The 17,357-nt window shown below is 47.9% G+C and overlaps 1 protein-coding gene across 4 annotated transcripts in view; it reads right to left on the bottom strand.

The window, feature by feature from the left end:
• The window catches only part of LOC112241070 (B-cell CLL/lymphoma 9 protein), a 33,702-nt gene extending 33,223 nt beyond the window's left edge, over window positions 1-479 (bottom strand). For 2 of the 4 annotated variants that reach the window (XM_024409246.2, XM_024409251.2), the window contains exon 1: window positions 285-479. The gene's annotated coding sequence lies outside the window, so the exon portion shown is untranslated. Of the gene's footprint in view, window positions 1-107; window positions 251-284 lie in introns of those variants that run through there. The other 2 variants (XM_024409259.2, XM_024409264.2) reach the window with 1 other exon arrangement.
• Between the last annotated feature and the right edge of the window lie 16,878 nt (window positions 480-17,357).

Below are 17,357 nucleotides of genomic sequence, written 5' to 3'. Positions count from 1 at the left end.
TCCTCTTGTATAGTGTTAAAAAAAATATTCCTCCGCGCGTAATAACACATCCTGTCAACGTTGTGTGAAATAATCCGCTGTTTTCACAAAATATTTGTTTAAATCACCGTTGATGTGAAAAAACGATCACTCCTTGTGTCAAACCAGGTACCGCGGGTTTTATGGCCATCCTTCGGGAACAGGGGTACAGCGGATACCGGACTGAGATGTCCCTGGGAGGAGGACCCGCGTGTAGCCTTGCCAAGAGGCAAGCGGCCACAGCGACACTTTCCCCGAAAACTCACCTGGAATGATTCCTCGGGCCTGCTTCGTGTAGTAGGCTACGTTCTATAGCCTGATTGTAGTAATCAAATAGCAACATTATTCGTCCAACGATATTAAAGAGCAATGTGTCGCCCCCTTCGCCTGAGCTTCCAGCGGTCCGTCCTACTACATTATAGCCAAGATTTCCTACTGTTTCCCCCGCCCGTCCCAGCCTGTTGGTTTAGTCCGAATTCTAAGTAGCAATTCTAGGTCAGGGCAATGTTCAGCTGCCAAACGTTGTCGAACGTTGCAGATAGAAATGTCACGAATGGCGCCAATGTGATTCCTTATTCTACGTGTTAGATGCATGTTTGTTCTACGTAGACTATTTCTATCTGAACGTTCTAAAACGTTATGTTCTGCTGAACACACCCCTGGATATATTCATTACGATGATTCTGTTGCAAAACGCTTCGGCTGCAGAAACAGTTTACGCCAAACAGAAAACGTTTTGCAACGAAAACGAGAGTTTCTATTGGACAAATTCAAGTAGCTAATTTCCCATTTTGATTGCTTCCGCTTGGTTCTTAAATGGTAAAAGGTTTCCGTTGCAAGACGTAATGAATACACCCCTGGTCTGTGTGCCAATGAGAATGTAACTGTCGGACAGAAAACACGGACAAGTAGGCTTTTGAAAATTAGAATATTATATTCCACTGGTTTGACATGAAAACGACTATTAAAACCCAGTAAACTGTGTGTGCATAGGCTACCTAGGGCTTATAACACTACCTGCACAATATCGAACACACACAGCATAGCATTCACTGCATACTGATTAGGAATCTACTTTAACCAACTCCCTTGTCTCCCCTCTTCCTCCTCCTCTCCTGCAATGCATTTTCATTTTGATGCTACACACAGTGAGGTAGACACATTGATTACATTTTTAAACGTGTCAGGAAGTCTGACACACAGAGAAGGAAGGTGATATTATAAGATAGGCAAAAAGAGGGAAGAAGGAGATAAGGGTTGTTTCTCTGTAATAAATGTAATAGCTTACACACACGCACGCACACAGACACACACACACACACACACACACACACACACACACACACACACACACACACTCAACCATGTACAAACACACCAACTGATTCAGTCCCCAGTAGTCATAATTACACATTTGGATTACATTTGATATGTATCTTGATTAAATATTAAATAAGAGGACCACTCTGACTTCTTGTGCTTAATGTTTCTATTCTCCTCTGAGGCCCCTGCTAGCTCCCAGCCCCCTTTCTTTCTCTGTGTGTGTGTGTGTGTGTGTGTGTGTGTGTGTGTGTGTGTGTGTGTGTGTGTGTGTGTGTGTGTGTGTGTGTGTGTGTGTGTGCGTGCGTGTGTGTATTCAAGACCTCAACCATTCGCCAACCTTCCAAGAGGTGTTATCAGCTATCCATTCACTCAAGAACAACAAGGTTCCTGGTGCTGACAGCATCCTGGCAGAGCTACTTAAGAAGGGAGGTTACTTCTGCACCAGCACGCTCCACCAGTACATCACTGAGGTTTGGGACCGGTAGATCATTCCCCAACAGTGGTAGGATGCAAACATTGTCACTATCTATAAGAAAAACAGTGGCAAATCCATCTGCGGCAACAGCCAAGGGATATCTCTTCTGGCTGTTTCCGGCAAGGACCTGGCTAAGGTGATGCTACACAGGCTGGTGAATAACATCACAGAGGAACTACTGCCAGAGTCACAATGCGGATTCCGAAAGAACAGCAGTACGGTCGACATGATATTCATGGCACGGCAACTCCAGGAGAAGTGCAGTGAACGACATCAGGACCTCTCCAAGGCCTTCGACACTGTGACCAGGGAACTACTATGGGTATTCTAATCAAAATTGGCTATCCAGAGAAATTTGTCAACATCCTTTGCCGGTTCCATGATGGGATGACGGCTCGGGTGGCCATAGGAGGGCAAGAGTCAGTGTTCTTTGTAGTAAGCATCAGTATGATGCAGGGGTGGTGCTGTCACCTGTCCTCTGTAACATCTTCCTCCTATGTGTCACCCAACTTCTTCACAAGGAGCTTGAGGACAGCAGCAGTGTTGTGGTGGACTTCAGGCTGGATTGAAACCTATTCAACATCAGGAGGTTCCAAGCAGCCACCAAGGTTTTGACAGAGTGTGTTCTTGAGCTGCAGTATACTGATGACTGTGCTCCTGTGGCCCACAGTCCAGAAGACCTTCAGTCCATCCTTGTAGCAGCTGTGAAGGGTCTATAGCAAGATGGGACTGTCTATCAACACCACTAAGACAGAGGTGGTCTGCCAATGGAGATCCAGCCCTCCACCCACCATGTCTGTCTTCACCATTGAACACAAATCCCTGCCAATAGTCCCATCCTTCAAATACCTGGGCAGCATCGTCTTGGAGGACTGCAGTATCAACTTCTAAAATTCAAAGTAGGATCAAGCAAGCATCAGCTACCTTCGGGAAACTCAGACACATGGTCTTCCAAAACAGAGATCTCCACCTCCACACCAAATTCACTGTCTATCAAGCCATCTGCATCACCACACTTCTTTACAGCTGTGAAGCCTGGGTCACTTACAGTCACCACAACAAGCAGCTTGAGCGATTCCACATAAGATGGCTGCAGGGCATCCTGGGAATCACCTGGTGCGACCGTGTGCCTCATACAGAAATACTTGCTAAGACCAACTGCAGGAGTATGGAGGCTATGGTCACCCAACACCAATTGTGCTGGCTTGGGCATGTTATTAGAATGTCTCAGGAGCGTTTGCCGTGGAAACTCCTGTATGGCCAGCTACATCTTGGCCGGCTGTCTGCAGGGGGAGATGAAGTGCTACAAGGACCAGCTGAAAACATCACTGAAGAAGTGCAACATCAAACCCACAGACCTAGAGGATCCTGCTGCCGACCGTTCCACCTGGCGGCAGCTCTGCGAGAGCGGTGTACAGAGGTGGGAGGAGACAGCTCAGGAGACATACAACCATGCCTGCCCCCGCCAACACAGACTGCATATGCCACACCTGCAATAAAGTTTGTTTATCTCGGATTGGACTCTACAGTCACCAAAGAATTCATCGTTAACTCAGAAAAGGAAGTCGTCATCGGATACGATACTCTACTGTCACGTAACGTGTGTGTGTGTGCGTGTGCGTGTGTGTGTGCCTGTTCGTGTGCTTTCTTGTGCGTGCAAGAGTTCACGTGTTTGTGCATGACATAGTGCTTGCCACTTGCAAAACAAACAAATATCACATAATAACATTGAAATAACATTGCATCCACCTAACCTCATCCACCATGTCACCCAACAGTTGTAGTACTGTGAGAGTGACAGTAGGAGAGTTGTCTTAATACCCATCATACTCTACCAGCAATCAGACAGACAGACAGACAGACAGACAGACAGACAGACAGACAGACAGACAGACAGACAGACAGACAGACAGACAGACAGACAGACAGACAGACAGACAGACAGACAGACAGACAGACAGACAGACAGACAGACAGACAGACAGACAGACAGACAGACAGACAGACAGACACAGACAGACAGACAGACAGACAGACAGACAGACAGACAGACAGACAGACAGACAGACAGACAGAAGACAATCCCATGCTTTGAGGAAAAGTAAACAAGATCTGAGAGAAAGACCATGGGCCTTCAGAACAACTCCGCAACAGCCCACAGGACACAGGAGATTCAATTATTTAAACAGCCTGTTGTAATTGCTTATTGGAGAATCTACTAAAAATAACAGAGAGAGAGCGTCTCTAGGTACTCTACTTTACTGGAGTGTTCTGTAGGGACGAAAACTGAGAGAATGAGGGAAGAGGGTATTTGTGCAGGACAACACAGATTGCAGGACAGGAGTCATGTCTCGTGTCAGGGTTGGGAGTCTTTGTTGTGAAGACAGAGATAATGTCATACGAGAGGGAGGAGCCGAGGAAGGACAAACGGAATTCTGAAAATAATCTAGAGATATTCTGTGTTTAACTGACATTCTCAGATCTACTCTCTGTCCTTTTACACACAGATATGAACAACATAACATAAGCTCTCCTAAGCTTCTCAGTGCAGCCCTGCATATTTGTGACTTTTGACTAAGAGGTCATGGTTACATTAGACATGTTGGTGTATGTTAGTGCCGATCAGTGACAGAGCATAAAACTGTGTACAGATCTCTGTCCCTCTCTCTCTCTGGATTTCAGTGTAGACTGTGCATGTTTGTGTGTGTGTGTGCGTGTCTGTGTGTGCATGTGTGTACGTGCGTACATACACTACAGTTCAAAGGTTTGGGGTCACTTAGAATTTTCCTTGTTTTTTAAAGAAAAGCACATTTTTTTATCCATTAAAATAACATAACATTGATCAGAAATACAGTGTAGACATTGTTAATGTTGTGAATGACTATTGTAGCTGGAAACGACTGGTTGTTTATGGAATATCTACATAAGTGTAGAGAGGCCCATTATCAGCAACCATCACTCCTTTTGTTCAAACGACACTTTGTGTTAGCTAATCCAAGTTGATCATTTTAAAAGGCTAATTGATCATTAGAAAACCCTTTTGCAATTATGTTAGCACAGCTGAAAACTGTTGTTCTGATTAAAGAAGCAATAAAACTGTCCTTCTTTAGACTAGTTGAGTATCTAGAGCATCAGCATTTGTGGGTTCGATTACAGGCTCAAAATGGCCAGAAACAAAGAACTTTCTTCTGAAACTTGTCAGCCTATTCTTGTTCTGAGAAATGAAGGCTATTCCATGTGAGAAATTGCCAAGAAACTGAAGATCTCGTACAACTCTGTGTAGTACTCACAGAACAGAACAGAAAAGTCCACTATGTAGTTACAGTCGACTGACAGTATTCCCAGACTGGGGTGCATTAGACATGAACACTAGCAGAGCTACCAGGCTGCCATTCTGACTCTCATGTGTTCCCACTCTCTGGCTGCTTCATTGGCTGGGAAGTTAGAACACAGTGAGGAAACAGAACAACAGGCTCCGCCCTCCTCTACTCTACTCAAATCAAACAAAATATTCCTCATATATTTTGATGTGGCCTATTATATATGAAACATACCTACATGAGACTTGGTTAAATATTTAGGTGATTACTTGACTCTGGTTCCGTGTGAGTGTGCGTGTGTGTTAAAGCAGGACACCAACATTGACTGCTCTCTCACATTACCTTCTGCATTATTTAACGCTTTAGTAAACGCTGCCATGCAGGGAGACATGCTGTAGATACACTGACAGGGGGAAAGGGGGGGGCAGAGGGAGAGAGAAAGTGAGAGACGAAGAGAGAGAGATCTTCCTTCAGCATACGGTACTCAGTCTGCTGCTGACCAGGACGAGACGAGGCCGTACTAATCGATTACCTATTCATGCCCCAGCCTGCCCAGTGAGAGGTCTTAGAGGGGATGCCATGCATGATGGGAAGACGGGGTACCCTGTCCTCGCAACACTGCTGTTCCTAAAAGAGGCTTGGTTGGCTACTCCACACACATACTCAGATAGAATGGGGCTTTATGGTCAAAGTAAAGTGATTTTTTACATATCACCCAGCACAACGACTCATTTCAATTCCCCTTCAATACAGAAAGACACAATAGACCCAACAGAGAAGCACCTCATCTTTGCTAAGAGAAACACTTTTATTGCCATGTGTGTATCCTCAGCCTAGTTCCTGCTGTTGATGTTTTGGTTTTGTAGGGATGGGTTTGTTAAGTGAGTTCATTAGAAGATTCTGCAGTGGTGAAAGCAGCCTCACTCGGTAGGGTTATCAAAATACTGAGCCGGTGAGCTCACTCACACACCGATGAGGTCACACACTGGAGCTCTGCTGTCCAACCAATCATCAGGCAGCCTATTATCATGGTATGCAGTGTTGCTATGAGTAACAGTCAAGCACCACTACAGAAATTCTCACTGATGGTTGCTACAGAATCTTCTATTCTATTCGATTATGTCCTATAATATTCTATCCTGGATTCTACAAGCACTAGGCTTATAAGATCCAGCCTGTAGAATGTTCTGTTTTATCTCTCTTTTCGGGCATATCTGATCATTTAAAAAAAAATCTCACTCTTTTTTTCTCCCACAAGCTATGTTTTCATCCAATTGGATGAATGTTGCTACTCTAGTTTTGGCACCTGCGCTCTAGCCAACAGCTTGCAGATACAGTACCATATCATACTAAATGGACTGTCTCGAGTTTACATACAGAATAATACGAAATGCTCTGAAACCAGGTTGACAGAGTGGGTAGGCTAGTCTATATGATGAGATTATTATGGATAAGAGCCAGAATATTCTTATTTGTCAAATGGCAGTCATGCATCGATCATCATGTCACCAGAATCAGACCCTCAATATTTATTGGAAAGGAGCATCAAGATCACCACCCTGTGAATTTCATCATGAGATATTTCATCTGTAGCCTAATAAACTGCATGGTTTCCCGAGTCGTAGTGTGAGGACCAGACTCCCTATCATTGAGTGACTTCAAGTTTCATTCCATATGATGGTTATTATATCAATATTTGTGCATAAAGGCATTTCCACCTCCATTTCTCACATATTTACTTTTACTAAAACAAAAAGATCCCACCATGTTGAATGAACATATTATCTGTCGGCATTTATAAAAATGGACTTTAATACGGTATGACTTTACTCACTTTAAAAACTGTGGATGGAAACGTGGTCAGAGTTGTAATGGACTCATCTTCCTCTCCTCTCTCCATCCTGCTTGCCTCCCCCATCCCTCTCTCTCTCTCTTTGTGGACTCCCCCCTAGCAGTGTTTCCTAACAGTTCTGTTCCTCTAGGCAGGTTACTGACCATTAACGAGCCACATTGCAGACGATGCCCCCGGAGATGTGAGCAGTCGCCCACCTGTGTTATTGACTAATCAGGGAGTGATTAGAACAGACCTTATGAGCTGGATTTATGATTGAACAGGACTATAATACTGATACCGTATGAGGCCTAGGTATAACACTGGGAGACTGCTGGTAGACAACTGATAGAATTAGAGAGAACTGATAGTTACAGTGTTACAGTAGACATATAGTTCTCTCTCTCTCTCTCTCTCTCTCTCTCTCTCACACTCTCTCCAAATGTTTAGAGAGGAAGCGATGGATGCAGACATTCCATAGCCCATACCTACCCCCCACCATCCACCATCCACCATGTTGTTGCCATGGGAACCAAAGCAGATGGGAGACAGGTTCCCTCTCTCTCTCTCTCTCTCTCTCTCTCTCTCTCTCTCTCTCAGTCTCTCTTTTCTTCTCTCCCTCTCTTCCTCTCTCCCTCCCTGTGTGGGCCACTGATACTCACTGATTAAAGGAAGTTATAATTTGATTTTCTCAACAGGCGCCATTTAATAGAGCAGTTTAACTAAAGCTGTGCCATCCCCAGGGCTTAGAGAATGAGAGTGAGAGAGAGAGAGAGAAAAGAGAGAGAGCTTTAGAGTCATACTAATCCCAAACATTGAACAGTAACCTCCACCTAACTCCTCCCTCCCTCCCTCCCTCCCTCCCCCCTCCCTCCCTCCCTCCCTCACTCCCTCCCTCCCTCCCTCCCTCCCTCCCTCCCTCCCTCCCTCACTCACTCACTCACTCACTCACTCACTCACTCACTCACTCAATCACTCACTCTCTATTTCTAATTCTGTTTGCCTCTTTCACTGCCTCTCTTTCTCACTCTCCCACCACCCTCAGATTAAATCTATCCCTTGCTCTCTCTCCTCTGTCCCTCCTTCGTTGAGGCACACAGAGAAAGGGAGGGTTAGAGAGAGTGAGAGAAGGTCTATAACAGTATAAAGCAGCCTGTATTACTGGCTCATTGTGATAATAACATTTAATTATCCTCTCTCTGCTAACATCAGCTCTATCGCTTTGCTTCTCTTCCCCTGCTCACTCACTCATTCACACACTCACTCACTCCATCTGTACTGCCTGGGCCTAATGCCTCTCCCTCCCTCTTTCCCTCCTTCTATCCCTCCCACAGTCTCTCCCTCCTCCTTCACCCACCCTCTCCCCTCCTTCTCTCCTTCCTTCTCTCCTCCCGTCTGTTCTCGGGCCATTTCAGACCCATTTAGTGGGATAAGCATCTTGAGACAGACAGAGGGTTTCTGCTCTCTTTCAGAGGGAAGCAGGGAGAAGCAGGGAGAGGATATGGAGACTGGCATCGCTGCCTGCCCGCTCTGGAATACCAAACAGGGCCCGGTCATCTTAATATGCAATGTGGGGCAGAGCTAGAGATCAAAGGGAGAGACAGAGAGAGAGGCGTGTGTGTGTATATGAGTGTTTGTGTGTGTGCACATGGTGTGTGTGCATGTGTGTATAGGAGTGTGTGCATGTCATCTCTCACCTCATCTAAATCTCCTTTCCTCCTCTCTCTCCACCTTTCTCTCCTTCTTTCTCTCCTTCCTATCTCCTCCTCCCTCTCTCCTCCTCTCTCCACCTCTCTCCTCCCTATTCCTCTTCTCTCTCCTCCTCTCTCTCCTCCCTATTTCCTCCTCTTTCTCCTCCTCTCTCTCCTCCCTATCTCTCCTCTCTCTCTCCACCCTATCTCATCTCTCTCTCCTCCTCTCTCTCCTCCCTATCTCCTCTCTCTCTCCACCCTATCTCCTCTCTCTCTACCTCTCTCTCCACCCTATCTCCTCTCTCTCTACCTCTCTCTCCTCCTCTCTCTCCTCCCTATCTCCTCTCTCTCTCCACCCTATCTCTCTACCTCTCTCTCCTCCCTCTCTCCTGTAAACTGAGTGTGTATTTGTATACACCCAGACATGCGTGTACCTGTCCCTCTAAGCCACTATTCTCTCAGCCAATTAAGGTCATCAGCTGTGGTGGCTGAAGCAGTTTAGACAGGCTAAATGAAAAGGTATTAGATTTGAAATATGAATCATTAGACTAGAGCCAGGACAGGGTTGGAGAGGGGGATGGAGGGATAGGGTTGGACAGGGGAGGGAAGGATAAGGTTGGACGGGGGGGGGGAGGGATAGGGTTGGACAGGGGAGGGAAGGATAAGGTTGGACGGGGGAGGGAGGGATAGGGTTGGACAGGGGGAGGGAAGGATAAGGTTGGACGGGGAGGGAGGGATAGGGTTGGACGGGGGAGGGAGGGATAGGGTTGGAGATGGGGAGGGAGGGATAGGGTTGGAGATGGGGAGATAGGGTTGGAGGGAGAGAGGGATAGGGTTGGACAGGGAGGGAAGGATAGGGTTGGAGAGAGGGAGGCAGGGATAGGGTTGGAGAGAGGGAGGCAGGGATAGGGTTGGAGAGGGGGAGGGAGGGATTGGGTTGGAAAGGGGAGGGAGGGATAGGGTTGGAGAGGGAGGGAGGGATAGGGTTGGAGAGAGGGAGGCAGGGATAGGGTTGGAGAGAGGGAGGCAGGGATAGGGTTGGAGAGAGGGAGGCAGGGATAGGGTTGGAGAGGGGGAGGGAGGGATTGGGTTGGAGAGGGGAGGCAGGGATAGGGTTGGAGAGGGGGAGGGATAGGGTTGGAGGGGGGAGGGAGGGATTGGGTTGGAGAGGGGGAGGGAGGGATTGGGTTGGAGAGGGGGGGGAGGGATTGGGTTGGAGAGGGGAGGGAGGGAGGGATAGGGTTGGAGGGGGGAGGGAGGGATTGGGTTGGAGAGGGGAGGGAAGGATAGGGTTGGAGAGGGGGAGGCAGGGATAGGGTTGGAGAGAGGGAGGGAGGGATTGGGTTGGAGAGGGGAGGGAGGGATAGGGTTGGAGAGGGGGAGTGAGGGATAGGGTTGGAGAGGGGAGGCAGGGATAGGGTTGGAGGGGAGGGAGGGATAGGGTTGGAGAGGGGAGGGAGGGATAGGGTTGGAGGGGGAGGGAGGGATAGGGTTGGAGAGGGGAGGGAGGGAATAGGGTTGGAGAGGGGAGGGAGGGATAGGGTTGGAGAAGGGGAGGGAGGGATAGGGTTGGAGAGGGGAGGGAGGGATAGGGTTGGAGAGGGGAGGGAGGGATAGGGTTGGAGAGGGGAGGGAGGGATAGGGTTGGAGAGGGGAGGGAGGGATAGGGTTGGAGAGGGGAGGGAGGGAGGGATAGGGTTGGAGAGGGGGAGGGGATAGGGTTGGAGGGGAGGGAGGGATAGGGTTGGAGAGGGGGAGGGAGGGATAGGGTTGGAGAGGGGAGGGAGGGATAGGGTTGGAGAGGGGAGGCAGGGATAGGGTTGGAGAGGGGAGGGAGGGATAGGGTTGGAGAGGGGAGGGGAGGGATAGGGTTGGAGGGGGGAGGGAGGGATTGGGTTGGAGAGGGGAGGGAGGGATAGGGTTGGAGAGGGGGGGGAGGGATAGGGTTGGAGAGGGGAGGGAGGGATTGGGTTGGAGGGGGGAGGGAGGGATTGGAGGGGGGAGGGAGGGATTGGGTTGGAGAGGGGAGGGAGGGAGGGATAGGGTTGGAGGGGGAGGGAGGGATTGGGTTGGAGAGGAGGGGAGGGATAGGGTTGGAGAGGGGGAGGCAGGGATAGGGTTGGAGGGGGAGGGAGGGATTGGGTTGGAGAGGGGAGGGAGGGATAGGGTTGGAGAGGGGGAGTGAGGGATAGGGTTGGAGGGGGAGGCAGGGATAGGGTGGAGAGGGGAGGGAGGGATAGGGTTGGAGAGGGGAGGGAGGGATAGGGTTGGAGAGGGGAGGGGAGGGAGGAATAGGGTTGGAGAGGGGAGGGAGGGATAGGGTTGGAGAGGGGAGGGAGGGATAGGGTTGGATAGGGTTGGAGAGGGGAGGGAGGGATAGGGTTGGAGAGGGGAGGGAGGGATAGGGTTGGAGAGGGGAGGGAGGGATAGGGTTGGAGAGGGGGAGGGAGGGATAGGGTTGGAGAGGGGAGGGAGGGATAGGGTTGGAGAGGGGAGGGAGGGATAGGGTTGGAGGGGGGGGAGGGATAGGGTTGGAGAGGGGAGGGAGGGATAGGGTTGGAGAGGGGAGGGAGGGATAGGGTTGGAGAGGGGAGGGAGGGATAGGGTTGGAGAGGGGGGAGGGATAGGGTTGGAGAGGGGAGGGATAGGGTTGGAGAGGGGAGGGATAGGGTTGGAGAGGGGGGGGGATAGGGTTGGAGAGGGGGAGGGATAGGGTTGGAGAGGGGGAGGCAGGGATAGGGTTGGAGAGGGGGAGGCAGGGATTGGGTTGGAGAGGGGGAGGCAGGGATAGGGTTGGAGAGGGGGAGGGAGGGATAGGGTTGGAGAGGGGGAGGGAGGGATAGGGTTGGAGAGGGGGAGGCAGGGATAGGGTTGGAGAGGGGGAGGGAGGGATTGGAGAGGGGGAGGGAGGGATAGGGTTGGAGAGTTGGAGGGAGGGATAGGGTTGGAGAGGGGGAGGGAAGGTGGGATAAGCAGAAAGAAATGGAAGAGAAAGAAAAGGGCAGAATGAGAGGGCAGATAATAAAAGATTAACGTCACGCTTCTCAGAGTGGTGGAATTTGAAAACCCTCTAGATCAAATTATTTATCCCTGTCAGTGGAGAGACAGAGAAAGGGAGAGAATAAAAGAAAGGAAATGGAAAAATAGGAAAGACTGAAATGAGGCCCTCTCGCACACTTTGATGGCAGTGTTGACAGACTAATATTACTGTGCGTGTGCGTTTGTATGAATATGTGTGTACCCGCTTGTTTGTTTGTGTGTGTGTGTGTGTGTGTGTGTGTGTGTGTGTGTGTGTGTGTGTGTGTGTGTGTGTGTGTGTGTGTGTGTGTGTGTGTGCGTGCGTGTGTGTGCGTGCGTGTGTGTGTGTGTGTGTGCGCGCACAGGTGTCTGAACCTCAAGGCTGTTTCTGCTGAGAAGAAAGACAGGGAGAAGAAAAGAGGAAGAGAGAGTGATTAAACGAGTCCTGCACCTCTTTGATTCTTCTCTAATTTTCTGAGCAGAGAGAACAGTCCACCTACGCAGCCCTGTACACTCTACCTGTCTCAGTCTCAATGGAGACAACACACACAGCACCTACACTCTCTCATACACTCCTCTGTCTCAAGTAAATACACACACATATAAATGTGCACACATATGTGCACTTGCACAAAAACTCACAACTCCTTTGATTTCAGTTTCAATGGACATTCCTTTACATGTATACCGTTGCCTACGCGCCCCTCTCTCTCTCTTGCTCTCTCTTGCTCTCTCTTGCTCTCTCTCTCTCTCTCTCGACCCTAGGACACATTACACACACACACATTCTCAATACACACTCACCTGAATAGACTGCTAAGATCACGACACACACACACACTCCCTTCTCATTAGCCCTGATTCCCCCTGAGTGACATCTTTAACAAAAGGATGCAGGGCTGCCGCCATGGCAACCATGCCTCCTTCATCTCTATGCAGCACCTCAGACTGTTTAGAGGACACAGTAAGTGATCTCTCCCCCCTCTCTCTCTCTCTCTCTCCCTCCCTCTAGCTATCTCTCCCTCTCTCTCCTTCACTCCCGCTAGCTATCTCTCTCCCTCTCCCTCTACCTCTGTCTCTCTCTCCCTCCACCTCGGTATTCCTCTACCCTTCTCTCTTTCCCTCTCTATCTTGTTATCATTCTATCCATCTCCCCTTCCATTTTAACCGTCTTCTTCTCCATTTTCTCCCCCCTCTCTCTTTATGTCTATTTGATTATGTCTCCATCCCTTTCTTTCAAATGCTATTGCTCTCCCTCATCTCATTCTCTTTCCCTCATCTCCTTCTCTTTCCCTCATCTCCTTCTCTCTCCCTCATCTCCTTCTCTTTCCCTCATCTCCTCTTTCCCTCATCTCATTCTCTCTCCCTCATCTCCTTCTCTCTTCCCTCATCTCCTTCTCTCTCCCTCATCTCCTTCTCTAACCCTCATCTCCTTCTCTCTCCCTCATCTCCTTCTCTTTCCCTCATCTCTTTCTCTTTCCCTCATCTCCTTCTCTCTTCCTCATCTCCTTCTCTCTCCCTCATCTCCTTCTCTCTTCCCTCATCTCCTTCTCTCTTCCCTCATCTCCTTCATCTCCTTCTCTCTTCCTCATCTCCTTCTCTCTTCCCTCATCTCCTTCATCTCCTTCTCTCTTCCCTCATCTCATTCTCTTTCCCTCATCTCCGTCTCTCTTCCCTCATCACCTTTTCTTTCCCTCATCTCCTTCTCTCTCCCTTATTTCCTTCTCTCATCTCCTTCTCTTTCCATCATCTCCTTCTCTCTCCCTCATCTCCTTCTCTCTTCCTCATCTCCTTCTCTTTCCCTCATCTCCTTCTCTCTTCCTCATCTCCTTCTCTTTCCCTCATCTCCTTCTCTCTCCCTCATCTCCTTCTCTCTCCCTCATCTCCTTCTCTCTCCCTCATCTCCTTCTCTTTCCCTCATCTCCTTCTCTCTCCCTCATCTTCCTCTCTTTCCCCCATCTCCTTCTCTCATCTCCTTCTCTCTTCCTCATCTCCTTCTCTCTCCCTCATATCCTTCTCTCTTCCCTCATCTCCTTCTCTCATCTCCTTCATCTCCTTCTCTCTTCCTCATCTCCTTCTCTCTCCCTCATCTCCTTCTCTCTTCCCTCATCTCCTTCTCTCTCCCTCATCTCCTTCTCTCTTCCTCATCTCCTTCTCTCTTCCTCATCTTCCTCATCTCCTTCTCTCTCTCTCATCTCCTTCTCTCTTCCCTCATCTCCTTCTCTCTCCCTCATCTCCTTCTCTCTCACTCATCTCTTTCTCTCTTCCCTCATCTCCTTCTCTCTCCCTCATCTCCTTCTCTCTTTCCCTCATCTCCTTCTCTCTCCCAAATCTCCTTCTCACTCCCTCATCTCATTCTCTCTTCCCTCATCTCCTTCTCCTTCTCTCTTCCCTCATCTCCTTCTCCTTCTCTCTTCCCTCATCTCATTCTCCTTATCTCTTCCCTCATCTCCTTCTCTCTTCCCTCATCTCCTTTTCCTTCTCGCTTCCCTCATCTCCTTCTCCTTATCTCTTCCCTCATCTCCTTCTCTCTGTCTACTGTTTACAGGTCATCTCTTATATTCCTGTGTCTGTAGCAGAGATTCTACTTTCCAGTCAGTGGTTACTGTAAGACAGTGTATGTACTGTATATGTGTGTGTGTGCGCTTATGCGTGTGAGGATGTGAGGGTTACAAGAGTCTCTCATATCTAGGCCACAGGAGTCCACAGCAACCAGTGTGTCTTGTGTCGTAGCAAATCAGCTGCACACTGCCCCCTCCCACCCCCCTAGTCTGAGGAGAGAGTAGAGGCTAAGAATAGACCACCATGGAAGTGGTGTCTTTTCGCCCTCTGCCTCCTCTCCTATTCCTCCTCCACTCCTGCCATCATAGTTTGTGGTGTATTGTAAGTCACCCAATTAGGGTCAGATTCTGTCTTTACTTCCGCCATCTCTTTCGCTGAGCTAAGCCCAGCAAGAACTCTCGCTCCTGCATGGGCAAGATGTCCCTAATGTGCCCCGAATACAACAGGTGTAAGTAGACCTTACAGTGAATTACTTACTTACAGGCTCTAACCAATAGCGCAAAAAAGGTATTAGGTGAACAATAGGTAGGTAAAGAAATAAAACAACAGTAAAAAGACAGGCTATGTACAGTAGCGAGGCTATAAAAGTAGCGAGGCTACATACAGACACGGGTTAGTCAGGATGATTGAGGTAGTATGTACATGTAGATATGGTTAAAGTGACTGTGCATATATGATGAACAGAGAGTAGCAGTAGTGTAAAAGAGGGATTGGCGGGTGGTGGGTGGCGGGACACAATGCAGATAGCCGGTTAGCCAATGTGCGGAGCACTGGTTGGTCGGCCCAATTGAGGGAGTATTGAGGTAGTATGTACAGTGCCTTGCAAAAGTATTCGGCCCCCTTGAACTTTGCGACCTTTTGCCACATTTCAGGCTTCAAACATAAAGATATAAAACTGTATTTTTTTGTGAAGGATCAACAACAAGTGGGACACAATCATGAAGTCGAACGACATTTATTGGATATTTCAAACTTTTTTAACAAATCAAAAACTGAAAAATTGGGAGTGCAAAATTATTCAGCCCCTTTACTTTCAGTGCAGCAAACTCTCTCCAAAAGTTCAGTGAGGATCTCTGAATGATCCAATGTTGACCTAAATGACTAATGATGATAAATACAATCCACCTGTGTGTAATCAAGTCTTCGTATAAATGCACCTGCACTGTGATAGTCTCAGAGGTCCGTTAAAAGCGCAGAGAGCATCATGAAGAACAAGGAACACACCAGGCAGGTCCGAGATACTGTTGTGAAGAAGTTTAAAGCTGGATTTGGATACAAAAAGATTTCCCAAGCTTTAAACATCCCAAGGAGCACTGTGCAAGCGATAATATTGAAATGGAAGGAGTATCAGACCACTGCAAATCTACCAAGACCTGGCCGTCCCTCTAAACTTTCAGCTCATACAAGGAGAAGACTGATCAGAGCCAAGAGGCCCATGATCACTCTAGATGAACTGCAGAGATCTACAGCTGAGGTGGGAGACTCTGTCCATAGGACAACAATCAGTCGTATATTGCACAAATCTGGCCTTTATGGAAGAGTGGCAAGAAGAAAGCCATTTCTTAAAGATATCCATAAAAAGTGTCGTTTAAAGTTTGCCAAAAGCCACCTGGGAGACACACCAAACATGTGGAAGAAGGTGCTCTGGTCAGATGAAACCAAAATTGAACTTTTTGGCAACAATGCAAAACGCTATGTTTGGCGTAAAAGCAACACAGCTCATCACCCTGAACACACTATCCCCACTGTCAAACATGGTGGTGGCAGCATCATGGTTTGGGCCTGCTTTTCTTCAGCAGGGACAGGGAAGGTGGTTAAAATTGATGGGAAGATGGATGGAGCCAAATACAGGACCATTCTGGAAGAAAACCTGATGGAGTCTGCAAAAGACCTGAGACTGGGATGGAGATTTGTCTTCCAACAAGACAATGATCCAAAACATAAAGCAAAATCTACAATGGAATGGTTCAAAAACAAACATATCCAGGTGTTAGAATGGCCAAGTCAAAGTCCAGACCTGAATCCAATCGAGAAACTGTTGAAAGAACTGAAAACTGCTGTTCACAAATGCTCTCCATCCAACCTCACTGAGCTCGAGCTGTTTTGCAAGGAGGAATGGGAAAAAATGTCAGTCTCTCGATGTGCAAAACTGATAGAGACATACCCCAAGTGACTTACAGCTGTAATCGCAGCAAAAGGTGGTGCTACAAAGTATTAACTTAAGGGGGCTGAATAATTTTGCACGCCCAATTTTTCAGTTTTTGATTTGTTAAAAAAGTTTGAAATATCCAATAAATGTCGTTCCACTTTATGATTGTGTCCCACTTGTTGTTGATTCTTCACAAAAAAATACAGTTTTATATCTTTATGTTTGAAGCCTGAAATGTGGCAAAAGGTCGCAAAGTTCAAGGGGGCCGAATACTTTCGCATGGCACTGTACATGCAGCCCTGGTCCTGGATGTGTATATTGGTTGGGGAAAAGAGGGACTGGAGAGCGGTTATTGTTCTCTACTGTCTGTATGTACAGATGAAGTCGGAAGTTTACATGCACCTCAGCCAGATACATTTAAACTCAGTTTTTCACAATTCCTGACATTGAATCCTAGTAAAAATTCCCTGTCTTAGGTCAGTTAGGATCACCACTTTATTTCAAGAATGTGAAATGTCTGAAATATAGTTGAGAGAAACAAAAAGAGAACTGTTTGGCCATAATGACCATATTTATGTTTGGAGGAAAAAGGGGGAGGCTTGCAAGCCTAACAACACCATCCCAACCGTGAAGCAGGGGGGTGGCAGCATCGTGTTGTGGGGGTGCTTTGTTGCAGGAGGGACTGGTGCACTTCACAAAATAGATGGCAATTTGATGAAGGACATCAGTCAGTAAGTTAAAGCTTGTTCTCAAATGGGTCTTCCAAATGGACAAATGACCCCAAGCATACTTCCAAAGTTATGGCTTAAGGACAACAAAGTCAAGGTATTTGAGTGGCCATCACAAGCCCTGACCTCAATCCTATAGAACATTTGTGGGCAGAACTGAAAAAGTGCGTGCAAGCAAAGAGTCCTACAAACCTGACTTAGTTACACCAGCTCTGTCAGGAGTAATGGGCCAAAATTCACCC

Source organism: Oncorhynchus tshawytscha, linkage group LG03, assembly GCF_018296145.1.
Source record: "Oncorhynchus tshawytscha isolate Ot180627B linkage group LG03, Otsh_v2.0, whole genome shotgun sequence".
NCBI lineage: Eukaryota > Metazoa > Chordata > Actinopteri > Salmoniformes > Salmonidae > Oncorhynchus > Oncorhynchus tshawytscha.
This window is presented reverse-complemented; position numbering and strand designations above follow the sequence as displayed.